The sequence below is a fragment of the Lycorma delicatula genome, chromosome 8 (assembly GCF_047948215.1).
Source record: "Lycorma delicatula isolate Av1 chromosome 8, ASM4794821v1, whole genome shotgun sequence".
NCBI lineage: Eukaryota > Metazoa > Arthropoda > Insecta > Hemiptera > Fulgoridae > Lycorma > Lycorma delicatula.
The window spans coordinates 60170628-60196014 of NC_134462.1; positions in this window are offsets into that span (position 1 = coordinate 60170628).

Consider the following 25387-nt stretch of genomic DNA (forward strand, 5'->3'; position numbering starts at 1 on the left):
ATCGATCAAAGTCACAAAAAAACGACCAATGTCCATCGTTTGTATGAAAAAATAATCATTGTCCATACAACATGGGAAACAATGATCAAGGTCAGAATGCTCAGTTGACTTTCTAAATCAGCTGAGTGTTAAAGCACTGTTAATTTGAGGTTAAAAGTTGTTTTTAGTGAGAGAAATTGGCGTTTCCTAATGCAGTTACAATTAGTGTTATTTTAGCATTTTTCAGTTATAATTTGTTATTATTTTATTGTAAAAATGTCCAGTGAAGATAAAAGTGAATTACAAACATACAATACAAAGAAAAGGAATTCAATCAAAACCAGAACCTTTTGTCGTTCAGAATTGTAATCAAAATATATTTAAACCTCGGAATAATGTAATGGACATGTACTTTCATAAAAAATGTTTTTTCCCACCCGACCAGTAAAAGAAATAAAAATTATGAAAAATGAACAGGGAGTAATTCTTCATTGAGAATTCTACTCGTCCTCTTTTCAGAAAAAAACCTGTTTTAAAAAGAATTGCTGGCAAATTTTTTAAATCTTCTGGAGATGACTGTGGACCTGCAATGCTTTATTCAAGTCCTTTACTAGTTAAGGATACAAAGTTTAAAGACCTGAATTTTCTAAAGCGCTTCTGTGTGGGCCTGATGCTTTTATTCTACCAGAATATCCAAGATTTTATTGCTGTAGAATCAGGAAGTGATAGTGACCAAATAGATGAATGAGTAAATTAACTGGCAAAATATTTTTAATTTTGTTCTTTGCTCAAAGTTATGTAATTATTTACTTGAGTTTTTCATAATTTATCAGTTAGAGTAGAGGTTTTTGTTATAAATATTCTCTTACGTTGGTATATAGGTAGATTTTGTTCATACATTGTTTTTTTTTTTTTTATTTTAACTTCATTTGACGATATAATTTCGAATTAGCCACAAACATAAATCGGTTAAGTTTTACATTTTTTTTAGTGTAGGCTATTAAACTGTAACTACATTTATAAAATTATAATGTAACTTTAAAGAGAATAATAACATGATATAGTCACGATGTAATTTCATTAATGACATGAAAAATAACTGATGTCATGTTTGGACAACAGCTTTCCGTTTCAACAGCTCTTATTATGTTGTCTAAATTCGCAAATTTAAATATATATTTTTTTTTTATAAAATATAATTACCATTAATAATTTTATCATTACTGTTTTTAAGTAGCTATTGTTGGAATATATAATGAATGTTTTTTTTAAGTGAAAGGAAAATATTTAGCAGAGTCGAAAAGAGCTATTCGAATATATTTTATTGTATACAGTGTATACAATATTACCTAATTTTTTGTATATTGTGTTATTATAACTGATTACTTACATCCTAATTACTGGACTATGATCGTTTTTTCAAATTATAAAAGAGACTTGTTGATATTTTTGTCATGGTTTTTGAAAAATATGTTGAAAAATTGTATTTTTATTAAACTTACTTTATAAAAAATTGTATTCTATTTTATCTACAAATTAAAAAAGAAACATAAATTATAGTTTTTTTTTTTCAAATTCTTGTTTAAAATAGTTTTTTCAATTTCCCATAAAAAACGTTTTCGTGACATTGACCATTCACATAAAATACGATTTAAAAATATTTTCTATATAAAATAATAATTTTCTACTTTAAGATAATTATTTAATTGCGCGTATTTACTTATGGGTAATTTGGTACACCCATTATCGTACTAAATACGGTTTACCGACCTCTATTCAAAGGTAAGTTTGCGCCTTTACAGTACAACCAAGCATCAATGACAAAATGAGAGCAGCTCCGATACAAAATGTATTAAAACTTTGATATCTATCATAGTATATAACTTTTAATTGAAAACTGTCAAAACTACGGTAAATTTTTAACATACTTTTCCATTACGCGCCAATCAATATAGTTTGAATGCTTATTATAACTGAACATACTATAACTAAATCAAAAATTACCGGCTTCCTATACTATAGATCAGAAAAAACAAAACTTAAATAGCATTATATAGTTAAAATTTAGCAGACCTCCTAACCTTTTAAATAGTTTGCATGTGCTGGCAGAAATGGGTTATTACATTTTCCAAAAGATTTACTATGAAATGATTATATTGTCTACTATGATGTATCCCACTGTTTTCCAGTCCTAACTATTGTGGTTTATGATGTGATGTATTGCGAAATAAATGATAATAAGGGTTCACAGCTACAATACAGTAGAGGAATTTTTTAAAAATGTGCATTTTGCCTTACTTACTTCATCGAACAACTGCTATTGAGTCGGTAGCTTAACAAGATTGTATTTCTGTTTCGTGAACAATGAATTATCAACTATCACTCCAATATCACCGATAACTATGCTTGCGCTATAACAATTAAGCGCAAAGATATTTTAACTTCTTGCAAAGTAGTTATTAATTAATTATTAATTATTATTCTTGAAAATAATTATCCCGATTGAATGCTTCTGTCACTTATGCCTACTAGCTCGCGGTAAAGATGTTTAATTATCGACAGTTACAAAGCTAAGGAATAAATGAAACGTATTATAAATACGTTTAAAAAAGAGATATTCTGCAACTATCTAACTTTGAATATGAACAATATGACACTTAAATTACAGATAACTATATTCTCGTGACTGAAAGATTCATATTATATCCGCGGCAAAATTGTTTACTTTTTACATAATACTCAATTATTGTTGGAGAAACATTATGGCCCAATTATTTTGCAACATAAATCATAAAAGATTTTTTCTGCATTGTTTAATTTACGATCGATTCCAATTTAACAGGACTATAAGCAAATTTGATAAAAGTGACATGCAGAGAGGGGTTTTCATTGAAATTCCTCAAAAAACTGTACATGTACGCGTATTTATACACATCTTAAACATTAAACATAAATTTATACTAAATATTAATAAGTACATATAAGCTTTAAGCAATACAACTTGAAATTATATAAAAGTATAATATACTATTAACTTTTATAAATACCTTAAAAAAATGAAAAACAAATAAACCCTAAAAAAATAAAATATAATTTAAAGTAACAGGTAAATAACTTCTTCACCAAGCAATATTGATCAAAGTCCAAAGTTCAGTGCATAAAAACAAAGAAAATACAAAAAGTAGTCATCAATCACACAAAAATTAATTAAACAAACAAAGAAACAATGAAACAAATTAAACAATCAACAAAAGTAAGTGGCGAAACGAAATGAAGAATTTTGACGATGCAATCAGCCTAGGATAACTGATTCACCTCAAATTTCGGAAAACTTACACATCTAATGTATGCAGTCGCTTTAGGCGCCTAACGTTCTCGCCAGTTTACCCGCGAATCTATTCACATGTTTGTTAAGTCTCATCTTTTACCTTGTACCGTATTCCGAATCTCCTCTCGAACGGTTAGCCATCCCAGACAATCGTATAGTTAAGTATTTTCCGCAAACCGCGGCCCTTCAAACTATTCTGAAATCGCTATACAATTTCAATGTTACTCTCGCTTGTCATATCCCACAATTGAATTCCATTGGTCTAAATGGATTTCAGGACCGCTTACTACAGCAGTTTCTCGTTAGTTAATGATAGTTGCGACAACCTACTTAGCAAGTACATCTCCCTGAAGTTATTGCTAAGCTGCGTCCTTTTCTCTCTAATATGACTCATTTACTTCAGACGGCGATCAAAATTTAGTCCTAGGTATCGCACGCTAATATCACGTTGGATGAAAACGCCATTAAGTACAACTCGTGGGCACTTACCTCTCCTCATCGCAAACGTAGCATGCGTAGATTAATCCGCAGTCGGATTAATCTTCCATCTAGTGAGCAACTCTTTAATTTGATCTAATACAGTTTGTAGTTTACCAGAAGCTACGATAGGGTCAACATCCATAGCCAGGATTGCAACTGTAATGTCCGCTGGAGTCGTGAGGTCCGCAGCGAAGACAGAGTATAGAACCGGCCCCAGAACTGAGCTCTGAAGAACACCGACCCAGTATCAAAGAATAAAGACAAGTACTGATTGTATTGTAAAACTTTTTCCGCTATCTTAAGAAGAAAAAGTTGAAAGTACTGTACAATTTTGATGCAATTTGAAAATTTTATTGCAACAATAATGATAATTAAACTGGTAATTCGATATTATCTATATTATTTAAAAATCATTTCATTTAAAAAATAGATAAGCGATAAGTGATTTTAACAATAAAGATAAATAACTGAAAAATACCATTTTTAATAAAATTATAATTAAAGAAATTTATGAATTTTTATTTCACTAGAAACTGTAAAAATAAAAAGCAAGATATCCTGAAGACTTACAAATTTTAATTAATATTAATAAAAGTACCCTATGTCGAGAAAAACATTTAATTACAAACTTTTAAAAAGTACTTTTAAGGAAATAATCATGTTATGTAGTTCAACGTTTAGAAACAAATAGGCTAAAGTAAATATATCTTAAGTATCGTGACAAACAACAATGAAAAAGAACTTTGAAAAAAGTTTCCTCTAAGACAGGGGTTCTTATATGTATTTAAAGAGACTGCAACCGCTAATGAAACCCACACGCAGTACTGTTCGATAAATCTGTTGTTATTGTTATTGTGTTTCTAACTTGGCGTGCGTTGTACTTAAACTACTTATGCTAGTGTAACTCAATGTTCAGTTAATTTTTCTTATTTCTACTTTTTTTTTCTATCATTAAAACATGAAGTCATGCGAACTAAATAAAACGATATTTTTACTTAGTTGTAAAAGGTTTAGTTTGTACTTCTACGTTTTCGTAAACCTAAACTAAGAATAAATTGGGTTATTACAGAATATTATATAAATAATATTAAATTATAATAAACAAAATAATGAAATAGTATATAGCAAGAATTAGGTGGAATCATATTTACCGTAATAAGTTTTACATAAAAATACGTTTGCAAGTTCCATTGCCATAATATAAGCTGTCCGACGTGCAGAAGCATATGCAATTAAAATAGTTCTATAGTAAGTATTTTAGAATAGATTGACTGGTAAAAGAATTTTTTTAAACCTTAGCTGAAAATAGATTCATTTAATAAGTGACAGTTTTCGACAATAACCTTAGTCGTATAAAAGCAAGTGTACTGTTGCAAAAGTCATCACCAAGAAAGAATAGCAGTAAATAAATTGTCCTCTTTCGTTATAATCTCTTTACTTTACTTTTATTACCTTCTGCCATTTCGAAAAAATGGCTTTACGTATTTGTCATTTTTTGAGCGGTTATAAACTACCTCTGCACAGAAAGTGTTTGAACTCGTGTTAAATTTTTATAATTATATTGAGGTATAACGTTCACGTAGGTAATTATTAAAATACAAAGCTGATAAAATACATTTAACCGATAGGATTTTAACAATATATTCTTAAGCGTATTTACGTATTATGAAATAAAACTTAACAATAGCACAAATTCAGCGTAATTAAAGTAACTCAAATTTAAATTATCAATTCAGATTTCATTTAATACAAGTTATTTACTCCGTAATAATTTATATTCCAGATTTACCACATTAAACTTGTAATACATATTATTTTTGGACTAAATAATTTGGTTTCAATGAAATTAGATTCACTTACGACTAAATTAAGTTACGTTAAGTTTAAATTGTAGGTTTTGGTAAACGTGCAACATAGTATTTACGGAATAAATAACTTGGTTTAAGTGAAATTTGATAGAGTTAAGTAAGGTTTGGTCAAGGTTAAGCTCAAGGGTCGAATCGTGGACACGTGCAGAGCCAGGAATTCAGCCTCTGCTGAGGGCGTTCGGGTCCAGCAGATGGCTGGATCAGGACATTCTGATGACTCATTGAGGACCCTCAAGGTTTGTGAGGTGGGCGCACGATTCAGTAAGGGTATGCGTGGGGTGCATACCCGGACCTAGACTAAGTGATAGGGAAGCGAAAGGTAGCCCTCTTGGGGAGAGTCACCATGGCAACCGGGAGAGTTATCATGATGTCTCAATGATCCAAGAGGTACCCCGTCGGAAGCTGCACTAAGGGGGGGCTAGTCTTCAGCCACGTCACTTGGGACCAAACAAAATAACGTCTTCTAGGCGGTTACCGGTTGCTCTCAAGTTGTAAAAAAAAAAAGTTAAGGTCAAGGGAAGGTCAGCAATGTGAATTGATTACTGGACCATTGTCAGTAGTAAATGTTGTGGATCATATGTTGGCGGATGAGACGCAATTTCGGGCAATATCTGATTACGTTACATGTATCCTTCAGCAAAAGGGTAGATCTGATAGGGCAACGACGGGATGAGGGACAGCTCTCTGCTTAGCTGTCATTCGTTTGTGCATGCACAGATGGATGGCAGTGATGAAACACGAAACACTCTTGTCCTTTTGTGGGGAAAGAAAAAACGGTAGTCCCGGCCGAAATACCCTTTCAGGTGTTTTAATTAGAGGCAGAATGGCATAAAGACCGAGTCACAGCTCTTGGGATGTGTGAACAGAAACGACATAGTCGGGCCTGATAACCCTACTCCGGGAGTTAAAGGCAGGCAATAAATTAAGATCCGACCGGTGAGCCGACATGTCATGCCGGACGTACTACCGGTTGGTGGGGAGGCTCGTTAGAGTGAAAGGACACTTCTCCGGACTGTGTTATGTATAATTGTAGCATCCAGTCCGGAGGCGAGGGAGAAAAAAAAGGTTAAGTTATGTTAGGTTAGGTAACTAATGATTCCCTGAAATGGTACGGAACGCAAGAATAGCGAAATAATTATATCCCCCTATTAATCGCAGAACTTGGATAACAATCCCTTATTGCTGAATCTTTCACGTTATCGGGCGGGTTTTGTTTATTTAGTGTCGGTTATAAACCCACCGGGTTGGTCTAGTGGTTAACGCGTCTTCCCAAATCAGCTGATTTGGAAGTCGAGAGTTGCAGCGTTCAAGTCCTAGTACAGACAGTTATTTTTACACGGATTTGAATACTAGATCGCGGATACCGGTGTTCTTTGATGGTTGGGTTACAATTAACCACACATCTCAGGAATGGTCGAACTGAGAATGTACAAGACATACTCCTTCATCCTCTGAAGAATTATCTAAACGGTAGTTACCGGACGCTAAACAGGAAAAGAAATGTCGGTTATAAACTGGTTTTGTTCATAGACGTAATTGTTGATTGCGTTCGGAACTTTACAGAAAAATTTGAAAATCGTTACTTGGGCTAATCGTGGGAGACTAAGAATATATTTTCATCTTTCTCTCGGCACGATTCCCCTTCAGTCCGACCACTGAAGACCTGTCGGTGCTAGTGCCTTTCCGTCTAGTAGGAATGCACTTGATATATCCTAAGTTATTGGAGAATGCAATATACTCCCTTCACCGGAAGGAGTCGCATGTGCTAACAATGAGTCTAAATTTTTAGGTGTAGAAAAGAAGGATGGTTGGTGAAATATGTTTCGTAGACTGTTCTTTTATTGGCCGGGTCTCGACTAGATTGGGAGAGGTAGTCGATTCCGTGTACTGAACTTTATAAGGTAAAAACAAAAGCTAACCAAACGCTCGCTTTGATTGCTAATCCCGCCTAATTAACCTTAAATATTAAACTGATCGATTGTTAGGCCGAGTCGATAATTGTATACACCAACCAATAATTAAATCGGAAAATAATGCATATTACACTTATACAGTGCTGAATTACCATATTTTTGGTGACTGCATTGTGTAACTTACAAAGAATCAAAATCAAACTGAGTGCATAATTGTACATAATTACCGACAAATGTATAAAAACATTTTAGCGAAATGTCAAAAGCTGATAAATTACCAGCAGCCAATAAGAGATTTTAAGCTCAGATTATTGATTATGTTTATTTACAATGAGGTAACTTAACTAATTAGCAAGCAGATATTCCGTTTTTTTGCAAAAAGATAAACTGAAAAATCGTATGTAACCCATATAATTTTAAGAATAAATTATTGACGGTGTTTACTCTCTGTGTAAAATAACACTTTCTAAACAGTTAGCAGTCAACTAGTATATTAAACAGTTTATTCAAAAATTAAGAAGCTGATAAAATTAACTCAACCGTTAAGTTTTTATGGATACTTTTATCGTCAGCGTTTATTATGAGAAAACATTTTCCAGACAATCAACAGCCCTCATAAAAATTCAAAATGTCTATTACAAAATGAATTTATCATCATAAGAATCAGATTAAATCATTACTTGTATAAAGTAAGCAACAATTTGTGTAAATACATCGATTTATTTAAGGGTAATCTAAGAAAAGGTTATCGAGAAACTAACCTTATAAGGCGTTTTTTCTTCAATTTATTTATAAAAGTATTCGATACACGCAATAAAATCAACAGAAAAATATAGAGACTAAAAAAATCTTCTACCCTTATTTTATATCACTATTTTTCTTAGGTCACTCGTCACACAATTCGCTCGCTCTAGCAAATAAAATATAAAATATAAAGCTTTCTCTTCGTATCCAAGTAGAGAATGTATGATATATATGTAAGAAGAATAAAGTAGACAAAGAATAACGCGGAAGTCCTCTTTGAGTTTTCCTCAGTGACGAACTGTATTACAATAAATGCGTGTCTCAAAATGTTATTCTATGTTTATCGTTACATTTCTGATACAAAGGAGATACTTCACCTTATTCGGCAGAGCGAATATCAGTCCACAGAAAATAATAGTGTACGTATCGTGATTCCATTGAAACCTGATAAGGTTCATTGATTTTTTTTAATCTTAAAATAGATTTAAATGTTAATCTCTAAAACAAATTAAATGTGATAAGACGCCTATCCGATCAAAAAAAACTGAAAAAAGATTAATTAAGAATATTTAAGAATTTTCTATTCATCTAACAAAGAATTGTTGATTTTAAATTCAGACTTCAATTTTTGAGCTTATGTTACAGGGTTCTGGGATCATCAATCGTGATAATTTATTATGGTATTAAGTTTAGGAAAAAAGAAGGAAATTATACTGTAACAGAGAAAATTAATCTAGATAATATTTGTTCATTTGACTGATTACCATTTTGAATAGAAGCAGAATAGCAAACATTTATTTTTGTATTTTTTTTTTTATTTACATATTACCCCTTAAAATGAAAATTACTCGATAATGGTTTACATTTTAAAATGTTGATTTGTCTTTCCAAAAGTAAACATAAAGGAGGGGAATTAACTCGATGCAATCTGATACGTTTGATTCAATAAACATTACAAATTTATGCTTTTTATTTCAAATAAAAGTTTTTTAAATGTTACCGAGCACTTCGGGCTGGTCTAGTGGTTAACTCTTAAGTGGTTAAGTTGATTTTCGAAGTCGAAAGTTCTGAAGTTCAATACTAATAAAGATTTTTTGCTTTTATATGGATTTGAATGCTAGACAGTGAATATAGTCTTCTTTGGTGGTTGGAGAACAAATAACCACAGATCTCAGAAATGGTTGACCTGATAGAACTACAAGCAAAGCGGTGACTTAAAGGTTACTCAAGAGAAGAGTTAGGCAAGGTCTACGGCTTCGCAGTGAGGTCCCACCAAAGGAAGACAGGCGAACACTTTACCAAATTCCGCTCCCACTTCCATACCCATCCGGCAGTATGACTGCCTTAACCCGTCACCACCCACGGTGATGAAAGAGCAATCTTTCTCACCACTTCAACAGTTCAATCCGCTGTGCGCTTGGGCTTTTTCTTTTTCAGGTGAAACTCCAAGTACTACAAGGACAGCTAGAAGAAAGCGTGTTTGGCCAGACACCACCAGACCCCCCAAACCCTCCGCGGACCATTATATTTTGTAGGGCTAGACCAGCAGCTGCATCAAGTCCAAATTTATATATAATAGGGGGGCGTCTTATTCGAAATTGTCACCACCCCGACGCACGGGCGCACGAAAAACAACCTGCGTTATGTATATCTCTCCTACCTGCCCTTACGGCGGGCAGACATCTAATCCTTAATAGAGGTATATCGCGCTCAGAATAGTAAATCGTAAACCATACTGACTGAGATAGTTCTGAGGCGCAACGCCCCAGAGCAATCCATCCAACCACATTTCCTTAATTCAAACCAAGTAAAATTGAATTGAATTAAGTAAATAATTAAGTGTAGGTCCAAAAATCGCCTCCGACGTCCTTTCCTTAAGAGAGGACGCCCCCTTAAATGAAGGATTTCAGCCAATCCTTGGCTGAAATGGAGCGCGTCACGGAAGATAAGCTTATTAGCAAATCGTTCCGTCGGGCCCCTACCGACAAACCCTCCATTGGATCGGAACGCAATCCAAACTTCACAAAACAAATAAACGTCAGCCACTATAAATAACCGTCAGTAAATTAGAATCATCCAGCAGCAAAGGACGGAAGTCCGTATACTGCGGAAAGTAGGAGGGTATTGCACCCTCAGACATCCTTGCGTTCCGTTCCGGTTGACCTGAGTATACCACGTTAGAAGAGTACACCTCACTTACATGTCATACATATCATCCTCAACTCATTGGATCCGGGGGGGGGGAAGTGACTTATTGTTCATTAGTTGAACAGATTGCAACGTACATATTAGGAAAAAAAGCAACGGTATTTTTCAAACATATTCTAAATTTATAAACTACATTCATACACTATTCTGTGAAAGATTCATTTAAATCGATCAAGATATTCCTGCTTCAAGTAAATGCATACAACCCAAAAAATTGAGAAATGTTATTTAAATAATTTTATCGTTTAAGTACAATGAATTTTAATAAAAAATAATATCATTAATCAAAACAGTTAACAAAATAGGACCTTAAGTTTCCCTACTAAAATGATTGCTAGTTAGTATTGTCGGACAAATGAGCGGTAGAGTTTTGGTCATTTCTAAAGACAACAGTAGAGTAGAATATAAACTTACTTCGGTTGAGATTACAAATTACCTGGAAATAACAGGACATCCAGTCGTCTGTGTTACCTCCCTCGCAAAACTACAACAAGAAGTCCCAATACCCCACCGCCGTTAGAGTACAGTATACCGACTGAACTTACAAGATTCACCTAATCCGTTTAAGGATCACCTTTCCATTCCTTCTAAGCTATTGATCCTTATCACTTCTGTTTATTTTATCGTTCGTTTTTCATCCGATTACATCTTGAACTTCTTTATTTACCAGTTCTTCATTTTCTTTTTCTTTCGTCAACCTAAACACAAATATCATAATTTCTGCTTTGTAGAAAGTGGGTTTTTCGATCGTTCTAGAATTTATAAGTGTTTTAATTTTATTTACTACATCTGTATTTTATTTACAATATAATAATTATAAAATATCGAGAAAAATAGCAGTATTTAAAAAAAAATACTTTATTTCATAAAACCTTATGATCGATACGTTGTAGTACAGACTCTGTTGCTGTAATAATTTTAAGATAAACTTAACTGAAGTAATCAAATAAAAATTATACGTATTAATGTTAATTATAAATGGAAAGAATATAATTTCATTGCTTCTTTTATTTAAATTGGAAAGCTAAATTATAATTATTTATAATATTACAAATGTTTTACATTAAAAATTAATATTTTTAAATATATCTTTTGTTGAAAATTATCTTAAGTGTTGGATTAATTAAAACTAAAGCAGTATTGCTTATTCACTCTAAAATAAATTCGCCAGTAAATGCGTGTACATGCCCTTACTTAAGGAAAGGTTTTAGATGAGAAAAAATAGCAGTAGATTTTTACAGAAGAAAGGTGAAATGCCCGAAGGTGAAATTCGCATGACGGATGAATCAAAAAACATATAGAAGATAAAGTAACCTAAATAAAATAACTTTAGGGATGTTTTAGATTCACTGACAACTAATCAAAGAATTCTACATAAAAACATCTAGCGTATTTGGTAAGATAAAAAGAAGCACAATGAGGAAAAATATGACTAAATTTATGAAGAAACAATAATAAATTTAATGAATTTAACTTAGAATAATATTATAATAGAGCAGGCTATATAAAAAGCTATAATCTTTAATATTTTTTCAAGTATTAAAAGGGTACATTAAATAGTTATACGAGTTAAGTTTCATGTAAATTATAACAGTAAAAAACAAGCTTGAATGTATGTGCTTTTCTTTTAGATTAATTTTGAACGCTTTGTTTTTTTTTTAAATATTTTTATCTAACATGCAAATCAGTTATTTAACAGAGACATCTTAAACCGAAAATTCATTTATAATTTGTTACTAACACTTTATTTACCGTAACGCTACATTTTATAATGAACTCTTTGAGTTCATTTGCCTTTTATAAACAATAATTTAAACAAGACTAAGGAAAATCACTAATAAATCAAATACATTAATATCTTGATATAATCTACTCAGAATTATCATATTATATATTAACTATTAGATAAGATTAATAAAAAATAATAATAGAAAATAAAAACAATGTCACGTTATTTTATGTAAAAATTTAATATATTTAATAAAAGAGATAATTTCTCGGTAAATTTCTGGTCCAGATGAATTGCAAGTATACATAAAAACAAAAATATTCCAGATTTAAATTTTATAGTAGAATACATAGATTACTATTTTTTAGGATTTCAAGTTAGGAAGATTTAAATGGCACGTTGCGCCAATTATTTCTAATAAAATTGAATATAGATGAGTAGAATTTCTATATACTTATAAACTACAAGAATCTTGGTCTGAAAGTACAAAGATGAAGAAAATGATACAAAGACACTGTTATATGATATACCATGTGTACCATGAAGAGGTATTTGATTTAGTAGCACTTGCCCATTCCTCGAACGATTCTACTTAGACATTACATACCTTTTGTCAAAGGTTTTAAAAATAATCGCTGAAAACTCCAACCTTCAAGGATTTACAGAAAAAAATGGCGGCTTCCAAATAAAAACATCAATTTCAGATAAACCATATTTTTTATTCATTACAAAAGCTAGTAAAAATGATTAACAACAGATGATGTTTTATTAAACAGCTGTTCACATTGAATAAAACAAGTTAATAGGTAGTTATAATCATGAATAATTATCTGTTTTTAATCATTTTTACCAGCTATTTTGTAATGAATAAAAAAAATGTGGTTTATCAGAAACTGATGTTTTTATTTGAAAGCCGCTATTTTGTTTCTATAAATCATAGAAAATCAAGGTTAAAATTTTCAAAGGACATTCTTAGAACCTTCGTTAAAATGTCTGTGGACTTCCAACTGCATCGGTGGAGAAATGGGCGAGTGATACTAAATCAAAAGCGTATATCTCTTTGTGGGACACACGGTACATAAACCGAAATTAAAATTATACCATCTGCTATTACGGCTGAAAATACTTTCTTTAAATTAAAGAATAGTATCTGCTAAAATCAATTGCAAATAAGAGAATAAGGAAATATGTAAGGAAAATTAGTTACAGATAAAGAATAATGACAGGATAATGCACAAAATAAAAATTACAATTATGGTTTGGTTAGGTAAGAACCAAGATTGTATAAGATGACAAATGGATTGAAGAAGATAAAAGGATAACTAAACTGCAACGCTCAACCTGTATAAGGAATAAACCATGTTAAAATATCTAGGTAATGTAGGGAACGCTTATAACAAGGATTTTGATTAAACTTAAACCAGAAAAGAAAAAAGACATCAGAACTCTGTTATTTTTTTTTATAATACAACTAGTAACTTAATTTTGAATCGGCAAAGAACTACGGTTAAAATAACATTACTACATTATTACAAACTGTATCGTTTCAAGTCTGAATTTAATTAAATCATCTAATTGATGATTTATCTAATTCTTCTTCAATGTTAAAATCACCCTTTTTGTATACCTATATTTATATATTTTAGAGTTAGAAATAAGTATTAAAAAAATTATTTTTATTTATCATTTTGAACTGTTTCGTAAGCTGATTATTTGTAAAAAAAATTTTGTCCAGTTCTAAATAAGTGCGATTATTGTTTTAAATTGTGGATTATTATAGTGAATCAAAAGTTTCTAGTAGAAGAAAAATATATAGCGTTAGCGTTTTATGTATATGTATATATATATATATATATTTATATTGTATTGAAAGACTTCAATATTACTGAGTTCTGCACGTTAGTAAAAGATGTAAACTTACACAGTATCTGTACAAATATTATTTTATAATTTCGAAAAATTAAAAACAAAATCAACGTAAAAACTAATAAAAGTACAACTAATTAAATATTTTCAAAATGGAGGAAACTAAAAAGCGTAGCCGTACATTTTTTTTTACATATTTATATAAAATTTTCTAAAACATACCTTGTTAAAAATATTAAACAATTCATCTAACTTACTTTATATTTAATTTTTTTTTCTTTTTTTTAAAAAAAGTAAATAAATTCCAACAAAAAAAATTCTTACAAAAAAGTAAAAATTAATTTTCTTTTCAAGGAAATTACTTTTAATAAGAGACAAGTATTAAAAATTAAAAAGAACAATTGTTTATTTTTGTGTTTGTTTGTCCTTTTGCTCCCCTGGGCCGGCTCAACAATCAAGTATTACTCAGCCCAGGGGAGTGTCCTTGCGAATCTAATGAGCCTCCCCACCTACCGATAGTACGTCCGGCATGGCAGATCGGCTCACCGGTTCGGGATCTTTTCCTTACTTTCATCTTGCCTCTAACCACTAAGGCCAGGGACGCTGGGCCCGGCTATGCCGTTCCCGGGCCCTGCCCCAGCAGCCGGGTCACGGTCGTTGTTTCTTTTTTTTTCTTCTTAATTTTAACCCTAAATTCTAAATTTTTATCTTGAGACAAAAGAAAATCAGATGTGGACATCACATGACTTCCTTGTGCGCCTATTCAATTACATATACACATTTTTATTAAAATTTCATTTGGCTATAACTATGGAACCAATGAAAATAAGTACCTCTTTTGATATATCGTTGAAAAGCTCTAATTGAGGGCTTATTACTGCAGTTAAGAAAAGTCCAAAATCCAAATCTTTTTTGGATTTTGCACTTTTTTGAACACTTTTGGTTCATAGCAGTCATAAGAGTAGGTGCACAACTAGATATTACAACAGTCCTAAATCCAAAATTTCAACATCCTAAGGCTAATAATGATTTTTGAGTTATGTGAGATACATACGTAAGTACATTCAACCGTCACGCCGAGACTAGTCAAAATACTTTCAGGATGATCAAAATGTTTATTTCCGTTGAAATCTAAAACCTAAATTTTTCACGATCACAATATTTTCTTCACTTCGTACAAGAAAGTAAAAACAGGGTATATTACCCCAATTTATGGGTTTTCACCCCAGATTTCACAAAATCTACAGCGGATACAGTTCTGGGACTTATTTTACTCGATTTTTCCGGTTAAAAACCATAAGAAATCACTAATTTTGCTCCTTAATTAACGTCCTAAAAATTGCAGTACGACCTAGTTTCACGGGAGTAGCTGAAATCCGAACGAAAGTTTTACTAACCATAACTCGCTAACAAAACATTATAAGATATATGTTTATATAAACCTTTTTCTTTATTTTTATGAGTAGAATTGGTTATGAAAATCCCGGGAGAACTTCGTGATATGTACGTAAAATATCACCTATAACTTTTTTTTTAAATTGTATTTTAACTGATAAGAAGTACTTTTACTTTTTTTTGTACTTTTTACTTTTAGTTGTTTTAATTTTTTAGCAAATAAAAAATATTATACATGATACCGGCTATTTATAACTAAATCAGATGATTAGCGTACATTAACGTTAGGAGGTAAATTTACACTAGTTGTATTAAAATCCGCTTCAACAGCCACCTGATTTACTTCTATTTTATCGACCTTCAAAATCAAACGAATCAATAGCTACGCCTAATCGATTTAGCTACCTTCTTCTACATATTCCCCCTTTATTTTTTATTTATTTTTAGCCCCCAAAATCACCGTAAGGTATTACTTCAGAGGATGAATGAGGATGAGAATGATATGTATGGATGTAAATGAAGTGTAGTCTTGTACAGTCTCAGGTTCACCATTCCTAAGACGTGTGGTTAATTGAAACCCAACCACCAAAGAACACCGGTATTTACGATCTAGCATTCAAATCCGTTTTAAAGTAACTGCCTTTACTAGGATGTTCCCCTTGTATCTCCGATAACTTATATATATAAATGTTCTATGTATAAAAGCTAGAAATTTATGAAATTAACGACAGAATAATGTACTGTCAACCGACTTACGTCGCTATGAAAAATTTCTCTTCTATATGATGTCGAGAAATGAGTTTAATTAAGGTTGCAAGATTTGAGGACACGGTTGAAAGTTAAAAAAAAAATATTTAAAAATATTTCAGCGTAAGAAAACTATTTTAATTTTCAGGAAAAATCAATTTTCAAATATTATAGTGATAAAATTACAGAATTTTATTTTTTTTTAATAACAACAACGGCTATTAATTGTACTTGTGTTCTGAAAATTAGTAGTGATTATAATTAATGACATAATTTTTGAAAGATAAAATGTGTAAAAATAAATCGTGTTACTCTTTATTTTTATTTATTAGTAGACTGTAGTTTAAACCTAGAATGTTATCAGTTATTGTAATATATAATATTTTAGTAAAACAAACTTGCATTAATAACGTAACCTATTAAAAAGAATATTGTATTAAAGTAAAATATATAATATATTCTGGTCGTAAAATCTAGCTATGAGCTGATAATAAAACTATTAAAAGCATTTTTTAGTTATTATTACTATATATTTTAAAATATTTAACGTTGAATTTATTATTTAAATAGAAAAAAGAACTTATTTAAAAACACGAAATTTTTAATGCCCATTATAAAATATTTAACGAAAAGAATCAATTTGAAATAACCACACTTGAACAGTAAGTAGTTACATAAAATGGCCGTTAGAAAGCGTTTGCCATTGCAAAGGGAAGTTTATGTATATTGCAACTCCTTTAATATTATATATTTCCCACATAATATATAAAGTTATTATTAAATCACTTTTACGTAAAATCGATATCATAAAAAGTAAATATTTTCGATAATTACATCTAATACTATTCATATAATTTTAAAAGGGCTTTTATTGAACAATTTTAATTTATAATCAAAAAATAAAATATTAATAAACAAGATAATTTAAATATAATTATATTTATTTACAATCTCTATGAGTAAATCGGTTTAAATTAGATAAATATTAAAAATTTACTTCCTTTACTAAGTTTGGTAAAGAAAAAGAATAAAAATATACCGCATACGAATATAAAAATATTTATATTATACACTACAAACAATTCATGAACACTTCTAAAAACTTTGAAAAAATCACTGAACTAAATTGAATAAAAAATAATAAAATATAATTAAATAATTACGCACTAAAAATTAAAATCTTAATTTAAAAATCCTTAAATAACCAAAAAATAAAAATTTTTTTTTTTTAATTTGGCGCCAATTTCAAAGTTAAATGTTATCTAAAAATCTGATCACATGACTTCCTTTTACGCCTATTAAATTACATATATAAATTTTTTGCTGCACTTCATTTAAAGTAATTTAATTTGAAGATGAAATACGGATCCTCCAATTCTTTAATAAAGTGGACAGTTACACAATTCCATTGTGGTGTACACCACATTGCATCACATTTTTTGTGGTATCAACATTTTACGGAACATGTCGGATCCGTAACCATGGACACATCGGTTCGAATCAAAGAAAAGTTAAATATTTAAAAAAAAAGGAGATGAACCGATGTGCCCCTTCCTCTTGTAAGATCCAAATATTTCATTAATTAAAAATTAATTAAATTTAACTCTGGAAGCAGTGAAGATAAGTACCACTAATGATATATCGTTGAAAACCTCACAATGAGGGCTTATTACTGCAGTTACAAAAAAGTTCAAAATCCAACTTTTTTTGGATTTCGCGCTTTTTTAGGCACTTTGGTCCAATCCATTACAATCAAAAGGGGAGTAGAAGAACTACATGTTACAAAAGACCTAAATCCAAAATTTCAACAAACTACGGCTAATCGTTTTTAAGTTATACGAGATACATACGTAAGTACAGAAGTTACGCCGAAACTAGTCAAAATGGATTCAGGGATGGTCAAAATGGATATTTCCATTGAAATCTGAAAACCGAAAGTTTTCTTGATCACAATACCTCCTTTACTGTGTAAAAGGAAGTAGAACGGAATTATTTTGTACTTCGTCCCGATCTTTAAGTCCTTTGTTTATAGTTTATTTCGTTATTTATTGTTTCAAGTTCATCCGCCTAGGGATACGTTAGATCAAGTTATTTCCACGAGTGTTGTTTTTTCTATTTTTCCAGAATTCTTTCATTTTTTCTGAGATGCTTTGCTCCTTTCTTCCCACATCTTTGATGCCTTTTAACTGAGACTTTTCTTGAAATCTTAGCGCTTCGTTTTTCAGTGTAATATTTATATAAGTGTGGGCTTTCTATATTTTTTTAAATGTTCTAACTATCCAAAAAAATGTTACATCCCCGTAAAATTATATATACAAAAACAACTAAGAGTTCACAAACCGATTCTATCGTTCAAAATGGTGAAATAAACACTCAAAAATTTGAAAAAGAGAACAAAGAAAATATTCTTTCGATAGATTTTTGAAATAGTTAAAATTTTAAATTATACTAACGATTCTACTTATAGATTTTTTCTACTAACGATTTTTTATTAAATCTTAAAACAACTTTTTTTTAACTTCCGGGACGACCGTTAGATATTGCTTCAGAGGATGAGATTAATGATTTGTAGCGTGTGAAAACGCCATGCCTCACCGGGTTTCGAAAAATTATTCAATCAACTCTCACCGTTTAAAAAACAGTAGATACAAATATAGTAAAATTCATATATTTGAACAAGATAAATATGATTATTTCTGTAATACAAATCTTTCAATCATCAACAAACCTAATATATACGTTTTACTTTACATTAATTTTATTCATTATCAGGTGTTTTGTAACCGATTAGATAAGCCGTTAGTGTAATTTTAAAGCGTAAATAACAGTGAATTGTTACAATACTAGCGTAATATGTAGCAATACAGGTTTATTTAATTATAAGTAAACCAAGGAATTATTTTATTCTTGAAATGTATATTTTAATAAGTATTTATTAAAGTGTATATTTTAATAAGTAGATTTTTGCCCAACAATTTATCACACAAAAAAATTATTATTTTCCTTACTGTTTTTTAGAACTTTATTTAGTGTTAAATCTGAAGCATTAGATCTTTTATAAAAAAATAAAATATTTTTATTTTTCTATGTTATTTAATGACTGGTATAATTAGACAAATATATTTGGTATATATATATATATATATGTACACATATTTGGTATAATTAATTAGACGAAGTTAGCGAGCGAAGCGAGCATAAGTTATGTTTGGTTAGGTTATAATGATATAGTGAGCGATACGTTATTACGCGGAATCAACATAATCTAATCAATCATAACCTACGCTCGCTTCGCTCGCTAACCTCGTCTGATTAACGTTAAAAATAAAAAGTATATACAGTAAGTTATACGGATAGGTGATTTTATTTTTATATACGCAAACAATTGGATTTCAGTACGAATTAACAACGCTACTGCCATTACAGATTCTGATGAAGAATAGTGAGATAATTTCACTCTTCCGACTTATTTATTGAAACTTTATTATTTATTTAAAATACGACTATTATTATTATTATTATTATTTAAATAAAATACGACTATTTATTATTTATTGAAACTTGTATTTTTATTAATTATACAACATATTTTTCAACATACTTCAATTTGAAAAAGATTAAGGTTGAGGACGTTCAGGCTCACAATTACCAAATAAGTTTTCATTTTATTCTCTAAAAAAATATTATGCTTTATCTATGAGATGATCTTTCTTCTGTTACATTAGAAAACGATGGAATAGGTATGTTTTAATTATGTTTAATTCTGAATGTAACCGCATCTCACTTGCGAAGTTCTGACATTAACATAATGTAACTTTAATTTTTTTAGGCAATATAAATATATCACGTTAGAGAGCCTTTAAACGTAATCTATTCCTAATTAAACAAATTTCAAAGATATATGTAATAAATTCTGTTCGTATACGTAATTTATAATTTTTTAACTGTACTATCATTTAGGTACTTGTAGAATTAAAAAAAAACCTTCCATAATTGAACACGTATTTTAATGTGTATTTTACAAATTGTTATACAATATTTAAATATTACTATCACTCCATAAAATTAAAATAAAAACTAATTAAATCGCGAAAGTTAAAAGTCGAAAACATCTATTTTACAAGATGGGATTAATTGCCCACTGATTTTCTGTCTTTATTTAGTTCATTCGGTAAATTTCTTGACCCAATGAAAGAATTTTTTTCTTAAGAAGAAATGACAAAACTTGAGTGTCAAACAATCAAAACATCATACAAAATTAAGACGGTTTAAAAACTAGTGTTCTGTTTCAATAGAACAAAAGTATTAATAATTAAAACGTAGTATACATGAATCGATAATATACATATATATATATATATATATATATATATATATAAATCTTTGTAGTAATATAAATCACAACATTTTAGGAAGTTTTGCAGCCAAATATTCAATTTGGAATAGAGATCTGATTTTTGCTTTCAGTTTGGTGACTGTACCGGCTCTATAGAGGGAAAAGAGAAAGAGAGAAAGGGGCTGTATAGAACACTAGCGGTAAATCATTGATCCGAATGTACATAATGCGGCATATTTTTACTCATGAAATGATTTACTGAATCATGAGGAAAGACCTGTAAGAATTTTTATTTCTCATAATTTGATGTTTTTTTAATTTTTCAACGTTGATTAATAAAAAAATATTTTTAAATGTTTATAACGGGTATAATTTATTATGTAATATTGTATATAATTTATCATAAGATATTTCAAACGTGTTGATTTAAAATCTACGGACTGTAGCACAAAATATATCATCTAAATGAAGTATTTACATTACTTTTTAAATTTTTATTTACATTCGGTTACATTTTTTTAGGAACATTATGATTAAGTAAATTATCACATTAAAAAGGAATCCCCATTGAGATTCTTCAAAAATTATTTATTGGTACTAGAAGAACTTAGAACGTACACAAGGTAGTTTTGAAGAACCGTACCATCAGTAGAACAGCAGAAAACAATAACAAGAATCGGGAAAAATTGCAGATTGATGAAATACTCAGAAAAGAAAAAATAAACAAAAAAAAATGAAGGAAGATAAAGGAAACAAATGACTGATTAATGCACAACAATCAGCGAATGTAATTACATTATAGGGGACCTATAATGTAATGGTATAGACTCCCTTGTAATGTAATTACAAGGTCAAGGACGTGTTCCCGCTTGTCTTCTTACATTCTCACCGTTGTCTAGAAGGTTTATGATTAACGTGCTCATTTAGCTGAAGTTCAAACTGAAACATTGTATTTCTTCCCTGACGTAACATAGGCCCAAATATTAGTGGATTTCACAGTCTTTAGCAAATCACAGCGCCTCGCTATACACCTCGCTTGTTTTTTCTGCTGTATGATTTCAACATTTCGACTTGCTGTCGTGCCCCATAGTTGGACGCCACTATATTAATTATTCTTTTTTTTTAAATTGCCGAGTATAAAAGTAGCTTATTACACAAAGATAACTCAGACCTTCCGCTCAGAAACCAGTACATTTTCTTGAACTTAATTTTAAGTTGCTTTCTCTTCTCCCTCACGTGAACCTTTAACATCAAACGACGATCCAGATGAATACCAAGGTACACTTTCAGATGCGGAATTAAAATGCCATCAAGTACTTACATTTAAAAATGAGTTTTACCAAAATTTTATCAATTTATAAATCTAATGTAACTGTGCCTCAGCTGATTCTTTGAATTTACACATAACATTTGCTATATCTTTAATTATGTAATTACGATAATTTACCTTCTAAAGTATATCTTTTTTTAACAATAAACAAAGAAATCGCTTGAAAATATTATTAATTTATACAGTATAAAATAAAAATTACACTGTTTATGTATTTATACAATTACAGCGTTTTAACCTACTTAACAAAAGAACGTACTTGAATTCAACTCGTGTGTAGATCTTTTAAAATAAATGTTTAAACATTACTCTTCATATAATTGACTAATATTTGGGGTTTTCTTTGTAGAAAAAGGAGGTCAAGAAGTAAAATTTTCCCACATCGCTTAAAATAAATTTTTTTTAAAAAGTTTAAATTATCTACACAAACAATTTGAAGATATTTTCAATCTTTTTCATCATCATTCTTCTTGTTAGATTGTTATAAATTATGATCTGTAGTAATATGATGCTACATATCCATAAACTTGTATTCCAAATGGCCTTAGTTCACGCTTATTAGTGTATCCCTTTATGCTGTTTCTTTACGTTCTTTTCCTTGGTTTTATTTTTGTTTGAATTTTTTTTTCTAAGGGCATTTTTAACATAAAAGCATCTTTTTTATTTTACCGACTTATTCATCTATATATACGTATAAAAAAATTTAGGAACTATCCTAAATCCTAAGGACTATCCTAGTTATTAGGATACAGGTTAGTTGGTAGGATACAGGACACAGGGACTAGAATAGTTCCTGTGTGCGTATCACGCAAAAACTACTGCACAGAGTTTAATAAAACTTTGCAGAATTACACTTTTGAGGTTTGCCCATTTTTTTCAATTAGAATTATTGAAAAAAATTAATACTTTTACTTCATTATATTTCTATAAAGATCTCCGAATTAAAAAAAAAGCTCTCCTAGTAAGATCTATATATACTTTTAAATATTTTATTACATGATTACTATTAAATTATTATTATAATTCAGGAGTTCATGGATTAGGGGGAGATTAGGTCATATCTATATCGAACAACCTTCAGGATAAGAGTTAATGGATAAGAGATAAATTGTCTAAGGTATTTACGGCGGCGTCTAGTGTGCTACAAGGATCTGTTCTGGACCATTCGACTCGTTTAAGGGTACCGTATTTGCTAGTTCTGGCATTTTCTCATGACTTGAAAATTTACTCAAAGATTATAATAATCTAATCGGTTCTATTCCAAGTCATTACCGCAGATACTCTGGAGGACATCACAATTGCATCTTTTGCGGATGACACGGCAATCCTCGCTGTATGACCCTACTGTAGTTTCTGCTAAACCACAAATTTTATTGGATCAAATTAAAAATTATTTTCTTTTATTGGCCCACTAGATGGAAAATGATAGTTAATCCGGCTAAGTCTACGCGTGTTACTTTTGCGATGAGGATAGATAAGTGCCCACGAATTGTACTTAATGGCGTTTTCATCCCGCGTGCGATACCTAGGATTGCATCTTGATCGCCGTCTGACGAGGATGAGTCATGTCAGAGAAAAGGACGCAGGGTAACATTAAATTCAGGGAGATGTACTGGTAGCTCGGCTGGGTTCACAACTATCAATATCTAATAAGCAATTGCTGTACTCAGGGGTCCTGAAACCGATTTGAACCTAGGGAATCCAGTTGTGAGGTACGACAAGCGAGAGTAACATTGAAATCGTTCAGTGATTCCAGAACAAGCTATTGAAAACAGAGGCACATGGTTTGTGAAACGCACTGAAATACTCGATTATCTAGGATTGTCAACCATACGAGAGGAAATACTTATTTTCATTGGTTTTAAAGTTATAGCCAAATAAAACTTTAAGTAATGAAATATTTGTATCTTACAAGGGGAAGGCATATCGGTTTGAATCCGACTTTATCTCCTTTTTTTAACATTTTTTTTTTTTTTTTTTTAATTTAAATATATTGATTTATTAATAATTAACTTCTGATTGTAAAAAAAAAATGTTACAGTAAATAATAATTCAATAATAACAATAAAATAAAAATATATATATACAAAATATCAGAAGTTAATGAAATAAAATTTTGAAAATTTTTCAATTTAAAAAATGTGTATATGTAATTTAATAGGTGTACAAGGAAGTCATGTGGTGTCCACATCAGATTTTTTTACTTTTATATTGCATAACAGTTTAAAATTAGTATTATCAAAATACCATTTATTAGTTCTTTATTAAATACTATTCTTTGGTTTTTATTTACTTTATCTTTTGCTGGCGAAAGTTGTAGCTCTTCTATTTTAAGTGATTTTATCATGTAAGGAGAAAATGAAAATATCTACCGAAATGGATGACTAAAATAGCGAATAACTTAAGAGAAATAGGATTTATTTTTTTATTACGAAATACTGGAGAAAAGTTAAAAATTTAGATAATTCATTTTTCTTAATATTTTATTTTTAATAGTAAAGCAACTTCTTTAGATCCACGAATTGGCATGTGCAATACAATTATCTAATTGTATGTACCTATAAATACGAACTTATATTATAAAAGCCGTTGCTAATCAATTTATGTAGCATTTTATAGCAAATACGACCGCAAATTGTAAATTCAATAAAAATAACTGAAACTTAGGTTTCTTTGGCTTATAAACTGATTCACAGTAAATGTCATTGAAAGGTTTGCTTCTTATTGGAATCATTACCATTTTACCCTCTTCTGGCAGATATCCATAAGATCTTGAACTCTTAAGGTCGAGGCCAAATTAAATTAAAAAATAATTTATAATATTATCAACACGTACATAATTAGCTTTAATTTCTCCTTTTTTTTAACCTAAAAATTGTAAAATTATTATTTTTAGTCCTATTACGATTTTTATAAATGTTTTCAGAAAAAAAGTAAGCCAAGATTTTCCTCTACTTATCATAAATAGTACACCAGAATAACTCGTATTTTTTCCGCTCATATTTTATTTTATAGATAATTAAAATAAGACATAATACGTACGTTTAGTAAATTATATAAACATATTTTTTTTAAATGAAAAGTACAAAAAAAAGGTTTTTTGTACTTTTTAACAAAAAATATTTCATTAATAGCTTCTGATATTTTTTATTGTTATTATTGAATTATTATTTATCGTAAAACTTTTTTTACAATTAGAGATTAATAATAATTCAATATATTTAAATTGGAAAAAAATAGCATTTGTAACTTATACGTAAAATTATTCCAACGAAAGAAAAATACCCGATGGTAATCTTCCAAAAATTCGTATATTTTTGGTGAAATTAATCAGTTTTTAAAAAAAATTATTCTTTTTTCATGTTTCCTCTTAAATTACAAATGAAAATTTTAGGTAATTTTTATACCAAATGTCTAATTTTTTATTATTAATAGTAATTATTTTATTGTTTAACAATTATTAT